The sequence below is a fragment of the Lithobates pipiens genome, unplaced genomic scaffold (genome assembly GCF_037356315.1).
Source record: "Lithobates pipiens isolate NorthernLeopardFrog02 unplaced genomic scaffold, aLitPip1_a1.2 Scaffold_66, whole genome shotgun sequence".
Lineage (NCBI taxonomy): Eukaryota > Metazoa > Chordata > Amphibia > Anura > Ranidae > Lithobates > Lithobates pipiens.
In genome coordinates, this window is record NW_027507888.1 from 18,565 (window position 1) to 40,475 (window position 21,911).

A 21,911-nucleotide genomic window follows, 5' to 3' on the forward strand; every position below is an offset into this window, starting at 1 on the left:
ACTTTTTTTGTTTTTGTATCAAATTTTTTAGCTTTTGTATATTAAGCTCAAGACATTGGTGATCACTACAACCCACATTTTCTCACACCTCCAACATCAGTCAATCCACATTTGTGAGTACCAAGTCTAGGATCTATGATCTGGTAGTAATAGAAGCCAGGATGTCTGTGCCCGGGGAGGTCTGTGTGCCAACATGGTGGTGTGTGGAGGCCTTATGAGCAAGATGGCAGCCAAGGAGGGGGGGGGGGGGTAGACGGTTTAGAGTGGGTGTTGCGCTGCTTGCTCTAGGCCAGTGATGGCGCACCTTGGCACCCCAGATGTTTTGGAATGGCATTTCCCATGATACTCGTGCACTCCGCAGTGTAGTTGAGCATCATGGGAAATGTAGTTCTGAAACATCTGGGGTGCCGAGGTTTGTCATCTGAACCAGGCCGAGGAACCGTGGCAATGTCAGGGAGTGTGCCCGAGTCCAATGTGGGGAATGAAGTCACCCGGTAATGCAGGCTAAGCCCGTAGATAAAACGGGATCAAGAGCTCCAGTGCCACACGTGCTCTCGCACTCGCATACCAGCACGCTGGGTTGAACGAAAAAAGAAAAAAAAAAAAGACTACTAGTATGTTCTTTAGGGTTTAACCTTCACATACAGAAAGAGTTCAAGCTATAAAAATGTGGAATAGTGTTCAACAGAAGTTAGTTCAAACTCAGGTTGTGAAAAAAAATGACCGAATTTTAAATAAGGCACATAATAATATAAATGACTATTCATTTATAAGAAAATAGCATTGTAAAATGTTGATCCATGGAGTATCTGATGACTTTGAGAAACCAGAAATAATTTTGTCCTGTATTGGTGCAACTTTGATAATGCTTTATAATTTTATTTACTGTTCTCTGAAAAAACTTTTTTTTTTATGTAACTATATCTTTTTTCTTTGTTGTCAGTTCTCAGTGCAATGAAAGAGGATAGCGAAAAAGTTCCAACATTGCTAACTGACTACATTTTAAAAGGTATGTGCTGTAACTTTTTTATATGCTCTTTGCATCTGTTCTCCTTCTCCTGTTGTTAACCCCAAGTGCATAAATTTCTTTTATCAGCATTAAACCTAATTTGCCACATAGTTGCTCAATTAAATAGTGCATTGTGGTCAGCTTTTACATTGGAGACATCCTGTAAAGATGTTTTTGTACTACATAATTTCATCTGTAAACAATGAAATGGTACTTTTAACCCTAAACTCTATTATTTTTAATTATGTTAAAAAGTAAAGCCCCATACACACGGGCTGAACGTCAGGAGAAAACATCCGGGTTTAAAAAAGAAAAAAATCTGACATTTGGCCTGTATGTCGGTCCGGAAAACCCACAGCCGACCGGCTTCCGTTCAGCGCGCTCAGCCAGTCGCAGAGAGCACTGATCAGAGTGATCTGGCAGGGGGCCGTCCTTCTATCTGAACACCATAGCTCAGCAGGGGAGATCGCTAACTAATCTTGCATGGTTAGTACAGCAGCTCGGACCAGAGCTGTCAGGTTTTTTCTGTGCAACCAACTGGGTTGCATGGAAAAAATTGTTAGTGTGTACCCGGGTTAAGAGTCCCAACACTGAGCCTTGGCATACACCTTTAAAAGCCTTATATCATTCAGAGTATGACTCAATCACTAACCTCAGTCCCTCGTAGCAATTCTGCCTGGATTTCAAAACTATCTGCTTAAATTATAAAATGCACAATGCAAATTTCAGATGCCGTTCGTTTTAATGAATCACCCTCCCAGAAATGAATGACTGCGCTGTAGCTGTCATTCAGCTACAGCGTGATCGGCAAATGGTTAAACCGTGACAAGGCTTCTGGGGACTATTTCCAGATAGTAAATGAAGGGCAGGAAGTACAACAGTGGTCAATGTAACTGCTGTTCAACACGTGTGGGCTGGCAGAATCCTACTGCAGCTTCATAATGAACAGGGATAAAATAAAATGCGGCCCTACAAAACTATAAAAGGCATTTTCAATAATGCTAGAAGGTTGGAGGAATTGGAACTACTCATACATGAGGTCGATTTTGACTTTGTGGGAGTAACAGACACCTGGTTTGACAGCACACAACTGACTTGCAGCTGTCCAGGAGTACTTCCTGTATCATAGGGACTTGGTAGATAGAAGAGGGGGAAGGGGTGCATGTACGTCAAGAGTAATTTGCCGTGAGGGATGATATTAATTAATGGCGCAATGGAAGAGGTGGAAGCCTTGTAGCTGGAACTTCAAAGAGAAGAAACAAATAGAAAATTAATAGTGGCAGTATACTCCAGGCCCCCTACCCTGAAGGATGAAGAGGAGATCGATCTCTCTTCAGTTGGAAATTGTGGCAAGGCAGGGTAATGTAATCATCACGGGGCACTTTATGCAGATATTGAACTGCTCACTCTTCTAAGGCTCGGCACTTCTTTAATGTCTTGGGGGACAATTTTGTGTGTCAGTTGGTGGATGCCCCAACTAAAAACAAGGCTCTGCCAGACCTACTATTCACAAACAATGCAGATGTGAAAGTAAGGAATAACATAGGAAACGAGGATCACAGGGTAATTATGTTCACTGTAAAGCACAGGAAAAGCAGACACGATGGTAGCACAAGTATTATACATTTTATGGGAGCAAACTTTACCAAACTGCTCTCCATACTGTCGGACATTAAATGGGAAGGTATTCTAGAACCCAAAAAATATGGAAATGCTTTAAGCCCCGGACCATTTGGCTGGCCAAAGACCAGAGCACTTTTTGCGATTTGGCATTGCATCGCTTTAACTGACAATTGCACGGCTGTGCGACGTGGGTCCCAAACAAAATTGACATCTTTTTTCCCCCACAAATAGAGCTTTCTTTTGATGGTATTTGATCACCTCTGCAGTTTTAATTTTTTGTGCTATAAACAAAAAAAATAGCGGCAATTTTGAAAAAATGCATTATTACTTTTTGCTATAATAACCACTTTTAGACCGGACCATTTTGCTGGCTTAAGACCAGAGCACATTTTGCGATTCGACACTGTGTCGCTTTAACTGACAATTGCGCAGCCGTGCGACATTGCACCCAAACAAAATTTATGTCCTTTTTTTCCCACAAATAGAGCTTTCTTTTGGTGATATTTGATCGCCTCTGCGGTTTTTATTTTTTGCGCTATAAACAAAAAAAGTGACAATATTGAAAAAAAACATATTTTTTACTTTTTGCTATAATATCCCCCAAAAATATATAAAAAAAACTTTTTCCTCAGTTTAGGCCGATACCTATTCTTCTACATATTTTTGGTAAAAAAAATTGCAATAAGCGAATATTGATTGGTTTGCGCAAAAGTTATAGCGTTTATAAAATATAGTTTTATGGCATTTTTATAAAACTTTTTTTTTTTTTACTAGTAATGGTGGCGAGCAGCGATTTTTTTTTTTTTTTTTTTTTTTTTTTTTTTTTTTTTTTTTTTTTATTGTGACTGCGACATTATGTCGGACACATCGGACATTTTTGACACATTTTTGGGACCATTGTCATTTATACAGCAATCCGTGCTATACAAATGCACTGATTCCTGTGTAAATTACACTGGCAGTGAAGAGGTTAACCAGGAGGGGGCAGTGTAGGGGTTAAGTGTGTCCTAGGGGCGTGTTTCTAATTGTGGGGGGAGTGGCTGTGTTTTACAGATCACTGATCTCTGCTCCAATCACAGGGAGCAGAGATCAGTGTCGCTTGTTGCTAGGCAGAACGGGGAGATACTGTTTACATCGGCATCTCCCCATTCTTCCTCCCCAATGGCAATCGGGCTCACGGAGGTCCCGACCAGCGTGCGCACGCGATGGCATGGTGGCAAATTCAAAGGGATGTACCTGTACTCCCATTTTCCTGTCCGTGCCATTCTGCCAACGTACATCATCGTGCGCCGGTCGGGAAGCGGATAGATATCCCCAAAAAATATATATATATAAAAAACCTTTTTTTTTCCCTCCGTTTAGGCCTTTACGTATTCTTATACATATTTTTGGTAAAAAAAACGCAATAAGAGTTTGATTGGTTTGCTCAAAAGTTATAGCGTCTACAAAATAGTGGATAGTTTTATGGCATTTTTTAATATATATATATATATATATATATATATATATAATTTATTTTTCTAGTAATGGTGGCGAGCAGCGATTTTTATTGTGACTGCGACATTGTCGGGCACATCAGACATTTTTGACACATTTTTTGGGACCATTCACATTTATACGGCGATCAGTGCAATTACATAGTCCATCCAGTTCAACCTGAGTGAGTGTCTACAATTGTCCCTATCCCTGTACATTGCACACTCATATCAGTCCCTACCCTCAAGGAGCCCACAATTAAAAATGCATTGATTACTGTGTAAATGTTACATAGTAGGTGAGGTTGAAAAAGACACAAGTCCAACCTATGTGTGTGTGATTATATGTCAGTATTACATTGTATATCCCTGTATGTTGCGGTCGTTCAGGTGCTTATCTTTTAGTTTCTTGAAACTATCAATGCCCCTTGCTGAGACCACCACATGGCAAGGATGTGGAATTCCCTTCCACATCCTTGCCACTCTTAAAGTAAAGAACCCTCTATGTAGTTTAAGGTTAAACCTCTTTTCTTGGCCACGAGTCTTGTTAAACTCCCTTTTGCAAAAAATTTTTTATACCTATTGTGGGGTCACCAGTGTGGTATTTGTATATTGAAATCCTATCCCCTCTCAAGCGTCTCTTCTCCAGAGAGAATAAGTTCAGTGCTCGCAACCTTTTTCATAACTAATATCCTCCAGACCCTTTATCAGCTTTGTTGCCCTTCTTTGTACTCGCTCCATTTCCAGTACATCCTTCCTGAGGACTGGTGCCCAGAACTGGACAGCATACTCCAGGTGCGGCCGCACCAGAGTCTTGTAGAGTGGGAGAATTATCGTTTTATCTCTGGAGTTGATCCTCTTTTTAATGCATGCCAATATTCTGTTTGCTTTGTTAGCAGAAGCTTGGCATTGCATGCCATTGCTGAGCCTATCATCTACTAGGACACCCAGGTCCTTTTCCACCCCCAGTGTATAGATTGCATTCCTATTTTTGCCACCCAAATGCATTATTTGACATTTTTCTACATTGAACCTCATTTGCCATGTAGTTTCCCACACCATTAATTTGTTCAGATCTTTTTGCAAGGTTTCCACATCCTGTGAAGAAGTTATTTCCCTGCTTAGCTTAGTATCATCCGCAAATACAGAGATTGAACTGCTTACTCCATCCTTCAGGTCGTTTATGAACAAATTAAATATGATTAGTCCCAGCACCGAACCCTGGGGGACCCCACTACCCACCCCTGACCATTCCCTATGGTCCATGCCAACAGACCTTATTTTGTACAGTAAATGTTTATGGGGAACTGTGTCAAATGCTTTTGCAAAATCCAGATACACCACATCTACGGGCCTTCCTTTATCTATCTGGCAACTCGCCTCCTCATAGAAGGTTAGTAGATTGGTTTGGCAAGAACAATTCTTCATGAATCCATGCTGATTACTGCTAATGATACCGTTCTCGTTACTAAAATCTTATATATAGTCCCTTATCATCCCCTCCAAGAGTTTACATACTATTGATGTTAGGCTAACTGGTCTGTAATTGCCAGGGATGTATTTTGGGCACTTTTTAAATGTGACTGTCAGTGAAGGGGTTAACCAATAGGTGGCGTTGTAGCGGTTAAGTGTATCCTAGGGAGTGATTCTAACTCTAGGGGGTGTGGCTGTGTGTGACACGACACCGATCACCACTCCCGATCACAGGGAGCTGTGATCAGTGTCATTAGGCAGAACGGGGAAATGCTTGTTTACATTAGCATTTCCCTATTCTTCCTCTCTGTGAGACGATCGCGGGTATCCCCGCGGATGTCCGCGGGGCTTGCGATCACGCTCACGGAGCTCCTGGCAGGTGCCCATAAGCCGCCTCTTAAAGGGCAATGTACAGGTAGGTTAATCTGCCTGTACGTGCCCTTCTGCCGCAGTATATCTGGGTGAGGCAGTCGGGAGGAGATTAAGAACATTTTAGGTAATGGCATTAGCCAGTATATTCCAATGGGCAACATATATAAAAGGTATATATGAAGAGAGAGATTTTACACTTGGTGTATATTTGTAGCACACTGAATGTTTGAAGACAAGAAATTGAAAGACCTGTTTATGTAAACAGGTACACTTCCTATATACTAGCTTATGGGTGTACAAAGCAATAAATCAATATGGTATCAAAAAATCCAAATATCATTACAATCTTAAATTTTGCAGATATTTAAAATATTCTAGTGCATATACTCACTGGCCACTTTATTAGGTACACCTGTTCAATTGCTTGGTAACACAAATTGCTAATCGGCCAATCACATAGCAGGAACTCAATGCATTTAGGCATCTAGACGTGGTGAAGATGACTTGCTGAACTTCAAACCGAGCATCAGAATGGGGAAGAAAGGGGATTTAAGTGACAAGGTTGTTGGTGCCAGACGGCTGGTATGAGTATTTAAAAAAACTGCTGATCAACTGGGATTTTCACGCACAACCATCTCTATGGTTTACGGAGAATGGTCTGAAAAAAATAAAATGTACAGTGAGCAGAAGTTGTGTGGAGGAAAATGCCTTGTTGAGGTCAGTGGAGAATGGGCAAACTGTTTTGAGATGATAGAAAGACAACAGTAACTTAAATAACCACTCGTTACAACCAAGGTATGCAGATTTCCATCTCTGAACACACAACACATTGAACATTAAAGCAGATGGGCTACAGCAGAAGAAGACCTCACAGGAGCAAACTGCTGTCCGCTAAGGGAACAAAGAAACTGAGGCTACAATTTTGCACAGGCTCACCAAAATTGTACAAGATTGGAAAAGCATTGCCTGGTCTGATGAGTCTCAATTTCAGCTGCGACATTTAGATGCTAGGGTCAGAAGTTTGGCGTAAACATAAAAACATGGATCCATACTGCCTTCTATCAATGGTTCAGGCTGGTGGTGTAATGGTGTGGGGATGTTTTCTTGGCACAGTTTGGGCCCCTTAGTACCAATTAAGCATTGTTTAAATGCCATGTCCTAACTGAGTATTGTTAGTGGCTGGTTTTATTCATCATATCCAGAACTGGGCTCAGTAGCATTCACTTTCTATACAGCTCTTCAAAAGCGGGATGTCAGAGATTCTTTTCTATCTGGGGATTAGGGGGGACACGGGACAGTTTTTGTTCCAGGATGCTGGATTGGGGGGTGGGCCTTAGTGGGGGGGTTGTTTGGGTTAAGTGTCAGGTTTTTGGTGGGAGGATTGTTAGGGGATCCCCCTTAGGGGAAAGCGGACACATACAGTCAATTGTTATTTTTTATGTCCAAAATAAATTGTAATAAGTAGCCTCTGATATGCTTTCTCTTTTTCGTGTTCTATGTTTTGATATATCACAGTTAGGGCTTAAAGTGGTTGTAAACCCTTACAAACCACTTTGACCTACAGGTAAGCCTAGATTGAGGCTTACCTGTAGGTCCAAGCAAATATCTCCTAAACCTATATGGTTTAGGAGATATTTGCCCGAAAACGGGCACCGCTGTCTACGGCGCATGCGCCGTAGACACAGGCGCACTGAGCGCGCATTCTCAGCGACGGAGCTGCCGCGCGTGTCGGCTCCCGTGCACATGCACGGGAGTGACGTCATCGTGGCTTCGCCGAATGACAGCAGCGGAGCTGCGAGACCCCACCAACAAGATGGATGCGGCGGACTACAGGGGACAGCGGTGACTTCGCTGGCTCCTGTGTCAGGTAAGTGACACATAATGGGCTACTATGCGATGCATAGTAGTCCATTATGCTTTGCCTTTGCAGGGAATGAAAGAGGAAGTAAACTCATCAGGGTTTACTTCCTCTTTAAAGAGCTCCCATATGAGATTTTAAGAAGGTTTATATGTATGCATTTTAAAATTAAAGTACCGTATATACTCGAGTATAGGCCGACCCGAATATAAGCCGAGGCCCCCAATTTACCCCCAAAAAAACTGGCAAACTTATTGACTCGTGTATAAGCCGAGGGTGAGACATGCCTGTCCATCCCTGTGTGTGTGTCCGTCCATCCCTGTGTGTCCGTCCATCCATCCCTGTGTGTGTGTGTGTCCATCCATCCATCCATCCCTGTGTGTGTGTGTCTCCATCCATCCATCCATCCATCCCTGTGTGTGTGTGTCTCCATCCATCCATCCATCCATCCCTGTGTGTGTGTGTCTCCATCCATCCATCCATCCATCCCTGTGTGTGTGTGTCTCCATCCATCCATCCATCCCTGTGTGTGTGTGTATCCATCCATCCATCCATCCCTGTGTGTGTGTCTCCATCCATCCATCCATCCGTGTGTGTGTGTCTCCATGTGTGTGTGTGTGTGTGTGTGTGTGTGTGTCCAGCCTACCTTTGTCCCGAGCCTCCGTCCCGTGTCGTGCCTTGCCTTCGTCCCGTCCCGTCCCGTCCCGTCCCGTCCCGTCCTGTCCCGTGCCGTGCGTTGCCTTGCCTCCGTCCCGTGCCCTCTTCGTCGGCGGCCATTGTAAAATTCAAAAGCCGCGCCTCCTCCTTCGCCTGTGATAGGCGGAACACTGAATTTCCCAGCAGCCTGTGTTCCGCCTATCACGGACGTCGTATCATCCTCGTCCGTAGTACGAGGATGAGCGGATGCCCGTGATAGGCGGAACACAGGCTGCTGGGAAATTCAGTGTTCCGCCTATCACAGGCGAAGGCGGAGCCGGAGGCGCGGCTTTTGAATCAGAATGGCCGCTGTCTGTCTGCTCGACACGCTGATCGAGCGGGCAGACAGCGATGACTCGAGTATAAGCCGAGGGGGGCACTTTCAGCCTCAAAAAAGAGGCTGAAAATCTCGGCTTATACTCGAGTATATACGGTAGTTCTAAACTTCTGAAATGAAAAATGAACATAGCAAAGCCTTTTATATTGTGTACTTGCCCTTATCCAAAGCACCTAGTGTAATGTGTGTCTGCTCTGTCATTCCTCTGCTATCATTTCAGACAGTCTATGTGGAAGGCGGCTTGGTTCCAGCCTCCTAATTGTAAACGCGGAAGCAACGTCACTTCCTGTTTACTTGGCTGCCAATGGCGACAGTTTAAAAAAAAAATATACAGTATTCAGAAAATGGCGATCTGAATACTTCGAAGTGCAAAGGAGGACCCGTCTCTCCATAAAGAGTACCTGTCACAAGGGATGTTTACATTCCTTGTGACAGCAATAAAAGTGATCAAATTATTATTTTTTATTTTTTTAAACACAACTTAATAATGTAAAAATAAATAAAATAAGAATTTTTTATTTTTTTTTAAAGCTCCCCTGTCCCCACGAGTTTGCGCAGCAAAGAAAACGCATGTGGAAGTCGCGCCCGCATATGTTCAAATCACACATGTGAGGTATCGCCGCGATCGTCAGAGTGAGAGCAATAATTCTAGCACTAGACCTCCTCTGTTAAGTCTAACCTGGTGACCGTAAAAGGTTGCAGTTATAAAGCGTGCCATGTTTGGTATCTATTTACTCTGTCTAACATCATCTTTCACATTATACCAAAAAAATGGGGTGGTTGTTTTTTTGTTTTTTTTTTAATCCATGAAAGTGTCCCTTTCCCCAAAAAGTTGCGTTTAAAACACCACTGCACAAATACTGTGCGACATAAAATGTTTCAACAATCGCCATTTTATTCTCTAGATTCTCTGCTAAAAAAAAAATATATATAATGTTTGGGGGCTCTAAGTAATTTTCTAGCAAAAAATACTGATTTTAACTTGTAAACACCAAATGTCAGAAATGGGCTTAGCCATGAAAGGGTTAAAAAGTCAGCATCACCATTTTGTAGTGCATATCTTGAAAAAAAATATGGTTGTCATATGCAACAGTAATCTTTTCCTGGACAGAATTTTTCATATGTAAGCCACTACTGTGCAGTGGTTAAGGTTCTTGACTATTTTTTATAATAACAATGATTTTTTTCTTTTACAGTTTTGTGTCCAACCTAGGGATTTTCCATCTCCATTGAACGACCTCCCTCGTGTTTCAGAAGATGCATTTTTCATGGACACATAGAAGTCCCTCATTGTTAAATTACCCTATAGAGAGGATCTGTTTTCATCTGCATCCTGTATCAGTTTGGCGATTTTGGTGTTTTGAGCATGTTATGATTAATCAGCTGTTACCCTTGTCTGTGGTAGCAGAGTGTTCCGAGCTCCTATCATTGCTTATGTAGAGTACATATAACTTGTCCCTTAGGAAGGATAAATTTAATGTGCGATTTATGAGATTAGGACAAATGTACAGTTTTAACTTGTTTTTATGCATCTAGTTCTATTTTTACAGTACATGTAAGTAAAAATGTGCAATGACCCATTCATTTTAAGATGAGAACACAAAAGTGTTATATAGTTTTATCAAACAGCAGAAACAAAAGTTTCATACAGATATATAGTTTTATCTAACAGCTGATGATAAAATCGGACATTTCAGGAATATTTTCTCATTTAGTCTAGTATAAAAGTGATCAAATACAAATTGCACTGATTATATAAACATTTTTGTTTTTCTCTTAAAAAGGTAAACAAACATTTTTTTAAACTTCACAAAATAAAAAATATAAGCACTACAGATTTATGTCAGCGAAAGTCCACTTTAGGAAACAATGCCACTTTGCTCCTTCTTGACAAAGCGACAAAATTCCACCCTTTATCCTGTCCATTCTTTCCCCATACTCCATTGCAGTCCTAATCATGTAAGCTCCTTCTCGGACTGTTATAGTCTGGTCCATCTAGTTCAACCAATATTTTGTGTTTGGAGCTTATATAGGGTCGAGTCTCTCCTCTCCCTAGGAAGAAGCACTGTGTTATAGAAAAAGTACCCACACTTCCTTATTTATGCGTACTTTCTTGCTGTGTGGGGGACACTGACATTGAGAAGATAAGTATGAGTGGGTCCTGACTAAGTAAAGTGACATTCTCTTTTACATGGGACATGTCAGGTTAGAGAGATGGCTTTTGATATATTTTTGAAGGTGCAAGCTTCATGGCTGTTTCCCTCAACCTTGATTTACTATTTTGTCCCAACAGCTATGCACTGGCCATCAGGACTGCTGGCAGTTTCACAGGGGTCCAATGGCTAAGTGGCCCGGTTTTTATGCAGAGTTCGGCAGGAGCATGGCAGCAAACAGTGGCGGGGATTCGGGCAAGGGGTCCAGCGAAAAGGGCAGTTAGATGTGAGAGCCCGAGAGGGAGAAGAGCTCCACACCCTCCCTGACCACCAAAGAGGCGAACAAGAGCGGGCAAGGCCACCCCGGTGCTCCCAGAATCTCGAGGCTGGAGGACAGGCTGACTGGGAGAGGACAGGCGAGAGGCAGAGGCTGGCAAGAAACCACTGGAAGGAGCAGAGCAGCGAGAGCACCACAGGGACAGTGCTATGTGGTCTTTCAGCCCATCCCCCTCTGTCTTTTAGCCCCCTTGAACCACTGGAAGGAGTATAGCAGCAAGAGCACCCCAGGGACAGTGCTATGTGGTCTCTCAGCTCTCCCCTCTTTCCCTCAGCCCCCTCTCGCAGTCTTTCAGTTCTTCTCTCTCACCCCCTTTCCCTCAACCCACCCCCCCCCCTTTCTCCCATCTCTCTCACTCCCTCTCTCACCCTCTCATGATATACAATAATGGATGTGGGGGCCCTTTTGGTGGGCGTGATTTTTATTTTTTGGGGGGTGGGGGGCAGCATTTTAGTCTTGGACCCAGACAGCACAATGTCTTGGGCCAGCCCTGCCTATAAGAGAAATAAAGTAGAACGGCTAATGGCCAGTGAAGGGGGACTTGGGTGGCCATCCGGGTTGGCAATGCTGGTTTCTGAAATTTCAGCCAATGAAGCTGTAGCAATGTTCGTACATGATGTTGGCCCTCCCACTTCACTTGTTCACTTATTTTTGTGCGTTCGCTAAATTAAAGTGGGCTGGTCTGGATATAGTACAGGGCCAAATTTTTGTCCCAGTCCAGTCCAGGCCTGGGTCCCAAACAGCCGGAGCTAAGAAGACCCAGACATTCCGTAAAAAGAATTGATTACCGCCATTTGCAATCTATTCAGCCTAAAAGCTGTCTGCTGTGGCAAGAGGTACACAGTAATGCTGTTCTGATAAAAAATATGGTTTCTGCTGGCCTGTTATTAGTAATTTTGGGTTAGTGTATATTATACAAAATCCACCTTCAGTGGATTCAGTACTGTCCTCGTGACCTTAAAAAAAAAAAAAAAAAGCGACCCACTAGCGCCCAAAAAGTTCTGCAAAAACGACCAAGCTTTAGTGCCCGTTTTAGCAGAGCTTCAGTTTGAAAAGGGGTCTAACAGTTTCTACTTCATACAATTTATAATGTACTGTCGGACAGTATTTAGGCCAATATGTTGCACTTGTGCATGTTTCAAAGTTTGAGAGTTGTGTTTTTTTATTTATCATGTTAAGGGAAGACTCCTGAATGCACAGTGTTATTTTTACTCTTTAATAACTAGAACATATTTTTAGACGACTAATGCATTAACATTGATCAATAGGGTGGGACGATGTGTATTTTATGCTATATTGTCATGCATTTTTCTACATTAGACACATCTTATCCCCAGTATCATTTGTTATATAAGGACATAGATATTGAGTTGGTTCATATTGTTTACATTGACAACTTGTTTTCTCTGATTGATAGATTTCTACTTTAAATCTTTCACCTTTCTAATAGAGTACACTTTTATAGACCTAATTAACTGTATCTTAACAAGATTGGACTATTATGTCTGTATTTAAAAAGATAATGGCAAAAGGCAGCTAGATGCATACTTACAACTCCAATTCCAAAGGCCTGCCACCATCTTCACGTTCTGAGTCGAGTCTTTTTTTTTTTTTTTTTTTGTTAGGCTAGGTCTAGGGCAATCAGGGTAACAGTACAATTGTGAAAGTATACTTACCATGTATCACATAATTTAATGGGAGTTCTTGCTTTTGGCAGGCTGTGATCCTGTTGTAATATAAAGGGAGGGCAAGTCCAAGCTTGACTGACATGTACTGTCAGCTGCCTGTATTTAATTTTTTTTTGCCATATTACTTTTACTAAAGGTAACCTCTAAGCCTGGTAATAAAATGTATGTACATGCTAATATACAAATTTTACCTCTATTTGCTCCCTTTTGGTCTGTCATACCATTGGAAGGATTTTATTATATATATTAATAATTCATAACTGTTTTATGTCCTATTTAGTTCATATTGTGGACTACAAAACACTGAATTCCTTTGTGGTAGAGATAAGTAGGAGGTGTTCTGTAGTTTACCAGGAGACAAATGAGCAGGGCTAAATCCATTTCCTGCGCTTTCAGATCAGAAAATGCACTGCTATGTATGTATTAGGAGCGGAGTGCATTTCTGTCAGATAAACTAGTACTTTTCTGTACTTTGAAGGATAAAACCTGGTTATTCATGCCATTCATGTGGTAAGGGAAAAATCCACGACCATTGCTCTCATGACATGGCTAAGCAGGAATAAAAATATTGTTTAATTATGCAGTAGGAGTTTCCAATTTGCTATGTGACAGTAGATCATGTTGAGAAGTGCGTGGTGGTCAGAAAAAACAGATTAAACTTCGTTACTCAACTAGAGACTAGCGGTTTTCCAGCATCTTCTGTCAATGTTCCCACTGAGAACTGTCAGCTGCTGAGTGTTTACCTGCCACTGCAGACATGAGATGGTCACCCGTCCCAGTCAACAGTCATTTGATGTTTATATCCCGAGTAATTCTAACCAATCCTTGTACATTGGAGACACACACAGTATTACCCTGAATATAAGAGCATACATTTACAGAAAAACATAGCACACTGGAAATATTAAGCAGTTCTTCCACTGCCAACTAAGCAGGGCTAAATTGGATCTTTTTTTCTGTTATGTAATTGTACAACATTTTTGCACTTACAGGGAATTTGACTCCATAGTTTTATTATTCAGTCATTAGCAGTGGTTAGAATAAACTTCATATTTTCATTATATACATACAAAACTGATAACATTATGAATTTAATGTTTCCAAACAGAGCAGTTATCATATTCAGCTTTATATACTACAGAAGACTACAGTGGTATCCCATGGCAAGTAGAAAAATGAATACTAATATAAAAGTAAACTTTGCACAGCACTTTTATAATAAAATACAAGGGAACATAATTGTTTTAACACCAATGTGTTTAAACTATGCTGTACATGGTTATGTAATTTCAGTTAAAGGGAATATTTAGTAATGGTATGTTGCTTGGTCACTTATTAATTTACAGTTGCAGGTATACTTTGGATATGAAATGCGCTAAAAGCTGAATGAAACATATTTCACATAGATTAACTGTTTTGTAGAATATCTGCAGCTCAATTCGTGCAATAGTAAACATTTTAGTTGTACCGTGGATACTCTAATTTTCTTTCCTTTTTAGTAGTTTCACAAAATAATTACTTTTTAATTTGCATTCTTTTTTATCAGTTTCCTAATGATGCTTTGTTAAAACATTATATGATAGCAATGTTTTTTTCTTCCAAGAGTATTCTCTTCAGCTTTACTCCCTGTGAAGTCACTACCCTGAAACCACTGTGTGGTTTGGAGCTTCCATTAGTGACTTTTTAATATAGGTGCCTGTGCTTTATGGCAGATTCTTTTTAATTGCAAGGTTGGTAATGATTGTGAGGAAGCCAGATGTGACATGCTCCACAGTTTTTATATAAGATAATAAAATATTTACGTTGTCTTCAAGTGTTAATTACCCATTCAATATGTGTACAAAATATTTTAACGCTGCTGCCATTTTTCATTCACAAATTGTTTCCATTTAGTATAAATCTAAATTTCATTAGTATGTTGCAAGTTTTTTGTTTTTGATTCTGTATGTAGGTTTTTTGTTGCCTTTTTTTGTTTTGTTTTTCATCATGGAGCAAAAAGCAAGTCTAAAATAAATATTGATTTACATGTAAAACAGTGTGTATTTTTCCTTTTTAATGCTTTTAATCTATGATATGCTTGTTGGCTATATGGGTTGTATCCATTACCTAACCCTTTAGAACGCAACAAAACTTGTAATGTTTCCAACAAATTTAGTCCACTCAAAAAATGCTAATTAAGTAGTCTGTAGCCATTTTGTACAGGCATTTTGGTAGCTGAGAGCTGTTCAAAAATGTTGGGGCCTGTCAGTCTTCAGACAGAAAGTTAACTTTTGCTTTTATATAGTTTTAGTACAATAGCAATTTATGTTGGCAACATATTCTTTACAATAACTTCCAGAGAGCATTGAATTATTCACAGAATTACCTGACTTAAAAGGACGTTACACTTTTTATGTTCCTCCCATCATATAAAGGCAACCAAATCATCCTGAGACGACCCACACAAAAAGGGGAAAACAGGCAATCTCCAGGAACAAAACCACAGGTAAACCAGAGGAATGCAAAAAAACGTATATGCAAAATCAACAGCAATTATTTTTTAGGAGTTGGTTTATTGTTAAATAGATTAAACACAGCAACGCCATGTGGACTAAACTACTAAGTTAAATGTAATAGCAAACCGTCTCGTATGACTGCATGATTCTCTGATCATATGCCTATGAAGGTTACATAAGAGGGGGCCATAAATTTCATGTTAACTTGATACCACAAGCCGTATACAATTGTTGTGGCTTTAAAACCATGCTGCCACATATATGCGTACAGCTGTTCTATACTGGCAGTGCCCTTGGTGACTCCAGCATTGTGAAAAAACTGCGACCAGCAACTCCCAGTCACTGCTTACAATCTCAGCTAATCACAGTGGTCACATGATCAGAAGCTCAGCTGCTGACGTGATGTAAAGAAACATTGACCCATTTGCTGCCCCCAAAGTAAGAACTGCCTGCAGCTGGTCAAAGTGGTAACCCTTACTTCAGCTGAATTTCCCAAGCCTTAAACTCATGGTCGCTTCAGCGACCATGAGCTTACTCAAATTGCACATGACTTTTTGTATTTTACTGAATTGATGTGATCAACAGGTAAATGACTTGAGAATTGCATCTAAACGATGTGTAAACTTGGAGGCTGTAGAGCAGATCCCCCTGCACAGCTTTGTGAATTTGATGAGGCAATTGAATGGCTGCTGATTGAATCCACAAGTCTACAGTATTTCTCTTTTGCTTGTCCTGTTCTCTGTTCTTTTATATCACCTATAAACATTGGCAGTATCAACTTTATCCATGTAGCACCGTGGATTTTATCTGTCTAACACACATTCACAAGACTTCACCCAAACCCCTGTCCCATGCCACGCCCCCTCTTTCAGTCCACCCCCTTTCCTGACTCTTACTGGCACTTCCTAACTTCGAATGACAGGCTAGACTTGCAGAGTAATAAAACAGCCACAGGAGCAGCTGCATATTTCATGTTGTCAGTTAATGTATTTGTATGACCCACACTTGTATGTGACTGTTTTTAAACATAGCTGACCCCATTTACTTTTCAGATAGTGACTCTTTACTAAGTTATTTAAGAGGAAGTAAACCCTGATGAGTTTACTTCCTCTTTCATTCCCTGCAAAGGTAAAGCATAATGGACTACTATGCATCGCATAGTAGTCCATTATGTGTCACTTACCTGACACAGGAGCCAGCAAAGTCACTGCTGTCCCCTGTAGTCCGGCGCATCCATCTTGCTGCTCCACCGCTGTCATTTGGCGAGGCCACGATGACGTCATTTCCGCGCATGCGCACGGGAGCCGCCACTCGCGGCATATCACCGCTGACCGCGGCGCGCTCAGTGCGCCTGCGCGCAGCTGTCTATGGCGCATGCGCCGTAGACAGCAGTGCCTGTCTTTCGGAAAATATCTCCTAAACCGTGTAGGTTTAGGAGATGTTTCTTGGACCTACAGGTAAGCCTTAATCTAGGCTTACCTGTAGGTCAAAGTTGGTTGTAAGGGTTTACAATCACTTTTAGTTATCTTTTAATTGACGAAACACATTTATATAAATATTCAGGGGCTTCCATGATGCAACTCAAAATTTTTGGTTCTACGTTGAGCAAATGCCAGTATTTTATGATTTTACTTAACTGGTTATGTTGTTCTAAGTCTTTGGGATTTGTGCTTACATGTAACAGATTCCCTAGATCTTAGTTTGGCTCTGTTATATGCTTTCATAAGGAAACCCTGACTATATCCCTTTTGCAGCAGACATTCTCTTTAAAAATCCACCAAATCTGAGAAGTTGCATCATAGACACCAGTATTGGCTTTACGGTATGCTCCTGACTAAAGGAGTCAAATGTGCATTGCTTCCATGTAACAGTGTTAACTGCTGTCAGTTTCCTAAAGACTGTACTAGCAAGGGTGCCATCTACATTTTGAAGATATGTACATCCAAAAAAAGATCTGCGGGAATTGAAGGTCATAGTTGTGGTTCAATAATTCCACAAATGCATCCAGTTGTTTCTGGGTGCCATCCTACAACATAAAGATGTTGTCAATGTTCCTGTACCACGCAGCACAGATTCACCACGAAAAAAAACTGTTCTCCCACTCCCTTAGATAAAGAATGGCATAGGACAGTGCACAGCATGCACCTGGAGGTAATGGGAGCCACCAAACGCATACATTATGTGCGAAAATGATACTCAAGTCCAAAACAAAATTATATTTCTATTGCTATTGACCTAACTGCAACAGAAATCTTTCAACTACCTCCAATCCTTTCCTATGTGGAAATATCCTATATAATGCTTTGATATCCAAAGCCACAAGCTATGTCTCAGTAGGGACATATTCGTCTTTAGTAAGAGACGCTTGAGAGAAGGGATATGACTTCAATTTACAAATCCCATACTGGTGACTCCACAAAAAGATAAAACTTTTCCACAGAAGGGAGTTTAATAAGACGTGGCCACTCATTAACAAATTCCCGATCAGCGCATGGTGATGTACGTCGGCAGAATGGCACAGAAAGGCAAATGGGGCATACAGGTATGTCCCTTTAAATTTGCGTGCGCGCCGCTGGCTGGGACCTCCATGAGTCGGGTCGCGGGTCCCACGGACTCGATCGCTGCGGGAATACCCACGATCGTCTGACAGGGAGGAAGAATGGGGAGATGCTAATGTAAACCAGCATCTCCCCGTTCTGCCTAGTGACAGTGTCGCTGATCTCTGCTCCCTGTGATTGGTAGCAGAGATCAGTGACATGTCACATGTAGCCACGTCCCCCCCCCCCACCACAGAAACACGCCCCAGGACACACTTAACCCTTACCCTGCCCCCTAGTGGTTAACCCCTTCACTGCCAGTGTCATTTACACAGGAATCGGTGCATTTGTATAGCACTGATTGCTGTATAAATAACTGGTCCCAAAAATGCCCGACGTGTCCGCCATAATGTCGCAGTCGCGATAAAATTCGCAGATCGCCACCATTACTAGTAAAAAAAGAAATTATTAATAAAAATGCCATAAAACTATCCCCTATTTTGTAAACGCTATAACTTTTGCGCAAACCAATCAAACGCTTATTTATTTTTTATACCAAAAATATGTAGAATATGTATCGGCCTAAACTGAGGAAAAAAAAAATTTTTTTTATATATATTTTTGGGCGATATTTATTATAGCAAAATGTAAAAAAAATGCTTTTTCTTTCAAAATTGTCACTCTTCTTTTGTTTTTCAAAATTGGTGCTCTTTTTTCGTATATAGGTCAAAAAATAAAAAACGCAGGAGTGATCGAATACCACCAAAAGAAAGCTCTATTTGTGGGAATAAAAAGACGTCGATTTTGTTTGGGTACAACGTCACATGACCATGCAATTGTCTGTTAAAGCGGCGCAATGCCGAATTGCCTTATAAGGTGACTGCCAGCAAATGGTTACATTTATCAGTAGCAACAGATTTAAAGCTCTAATTCTGTGGTGGTGTTTTTTGTTTTTTCTGTTTTGTGTAAATGTTCATACATGTAAATCCATTTACAGCGATTACAACTTTGCAGAACTTTTGCTAAAATATTGTCAGGTGTTGACATTTTTTTTGGTGAAATCTTGACACCATTCCTTCATTTCTTTAAAATTGCTGCTGGCTTGTACAACGTTTTTTTGTTTGACCTTACAGTGATGCTTTTCCTACAAGAGCTTGTCAGGGTTAAGTTATGAATACTGTGGTGGCCAGTCCATTAACCTCCCTGGCGGTATGATTCATTCTGGATTTAGGTGCTGAAAGCAGTACAATTATTTTGCATGGAAATTTGGCATTTTATATTGTAGTCCTGTAATTCTTAGGAATAACTCTCTTAAATCTGTTCAAACCAGAGTCTAGCAGACATCCCGGGTATGATAAAGTTTATAATATAATAAATAATAATAAAAATTGTTCAATAATGTAATCAAATCCTAAAACACTGAAAAAGGGACACTTTCTGGTTGCTATGGACAATCTCCAAATTCCAGGCATAATAAACAGTGGGCTCCTTGAGGGTATGGACCAATGTGAGTGTGCAAGGGATAGGGACAATTGTAGGCACTCGCTCAGGTTGAACTGGATGGACTGGTGTCTTTATTCAACCTTACTATGTAACTATGTATAATATAAAAGTGCATGCAGGGCACTCCACAGATCACTAGGGACAAAGGGGGTGTGTAATTTTTATACAGTACTGTAATCTGTAAGATTACAGTGCTGTGTGTGTTTTGTGTACATTTACTTTTTTGAATTTGGCGCCGATCTCCGCTCCCCTGCGCTGTAACGTCGCAGGGAACGGAGCTCGGCGGCATTCGGCACTGTGTGAATCGAGCGGAGGACATCGCTGGATCCAGGGGACAAGGTAAGTAAATCTCCCTGTGTCCTCCCTGCATCCAGCGATGCGATCCCGAGTCTGGCTCGGGGTTACCGCTCGTGGTGCTGAAATCCCAACCTCCCGCTAGGGAGGTTAAAGGTGGTAGTCTGGCTTTCTGTTTCTTCACCAAACAGGTGTTTGTCCTGCTGCATGTTAGCAAACCAGAATGATTTAAAACGAAGTGATAACCTTTTTTGTTTATTATTCCACTAGTCCTATCGGAAACTAAATTTCTCGCCCTATGTTTGTTTGAAGGCATTGGTCACTACTCCCGCATTCCTTAATTTGCTCTACATCTAAAGTTTGTCTTTTTGATGCAACACCTCAAACTTGGACTCCTCTACGGCTAAGGGTCTGTTTTTCTATTTCAACCTTTCTTTTTTTATTTGGCTTTTTTACCTCTGAAACTCTGTCTCTAAGGCCATAATCACAGATTCCTCTTTTTACCATCAACATTTATTTCTTGCTTCTAGTTTTAAATCATTTCAGTGGCAGATTGATTAAATGTCATAACATGAAAACCATGTAGAGAATACCCACAAACCAGAATGGATACTGAGTAGGTGGAGCCCAAAAAAACACTATGTATGTGTAATAAGAACACAGTAAGCCTTGTAATGAAATGATGTAGAACCCAAGAAATGTATTAGTGAGCTTACTTTCATTTCTGTCAGGCACCCCTACCTGTCTCAACTGGCTAAAATAGACCACACAAGCAGTGCAGATACTGGAGATCAAGTATTATTGACCTGAAGCAACTGTGTAAAATGTCACGACTGGGTCCCTGTGTTTCATTCTCCAGTCAGTATGGCTGAGAAACAGCTAATGGAATGCAATATTTGCATTCCATCAGCTTCATTGTAGGACTGGTGAGACATCAGGGGTGTTTCAAACCCCCTGATGTCTCATTAAAGAGAAATTATCACCAAAATATTATGACCTGGGGACTTTGGTCACGTGTCCATCTAAACTGACAGGCCGGGCAAGGAGAGTACTAATCAGAGAAGCAGTCAAGCGGCCCATGGTAACTCTGTAGGAGCTGCAGAGATCCACAGCTCAGGTGGGAGAATCTGTCCACAAGACGACAATTAGCCATGCTCTCCACAAATCTGGCTTTTATGGTGCAGCAAGAAGGCCATTGTTGAAAGAAAGCCATAAGAAGTCCCATTTGCAGTTTGTGAGAAGCCTTGTGGGGGGGACACAGCAAACATGTGAAAGAAGGTGCTCTGGTCAGATGAGACCAAAATGTCACTTTTTGGCCTAAAAGCAAACATCAGTCACATGACTTCATCGGTGTATGATGTGTGAATTTATCTTGAATATTTGTTTTGGTATCACATATTGTGTATCTTTACACTTACACTTCACATAGGTTTATTTATTGTTTTGGCAGTGCTTCACCGCATATCTATTTATTTATTTTGTAGAATTTTGTGGGAACACAAATTGGTATATTAGCAGCAGCAGGTTTTTCTAAACATTTTCACAGGAATAGCAGGTGCTCCTAATGATTTATTTTTATTTCATTTTGTTCGTTCCCAAGTAGCTATACAGTTGTGTCCATAAGGCATGGCAGAATTCATGATTTCTTGGCCATTTTTCAGAGAATATAAATGACACAAAAACTTTTCTTTCGCTCATGGTTAGTGTTTGGCTGAAGCCATTTATTAATCAACTGTGTTTACTCTTTTTAAATCATAACGGCAACAGAAACTACCCAAATGACCCTGTTTAAAAGTTTACATACCCTGGGGATTTTGGCCTGATAACATGCACACAAGTTAACACAAAGGGGTTTGAATGGCTATTAAAGGTAACCATGCTCACCTGTGATCTGTTTGCTTGTAAAAGGTCAATGAGTTTCTGGACTACTGATAAACCCTTGCATCTTTCATCCAATGCTGCACTGATGTTTCTGGATTCTCAGTCATGGGGAATGAAAATAATTGTCAAAGGATCTGTGGGAAAAGGTAGCTGAACTGTATCAAACAGAAAAGGTATATA

General features: G+C 41.0%; 1 long non-coding RNA gene across 1 annotated transcript; it reads left to right on the forward strand.

Annotated features, from left to right (window-relative positions):
* Positions 1–939: 939 nt before the first annotated feature.
* On the forward strand, positions 940–15,054 carry LOC143958940 (uncharacterized). The gene is made up of 2 exons (XR_013270148.1): positions 940–1,009; positions 10,040–15,054. It is a non-coding gene; the product is annotated as an uncharacterized LOC143958940 (long non-coding RNA).
* Positions 15,055–21,911: the final 6,857 nt, after the last annotated feature.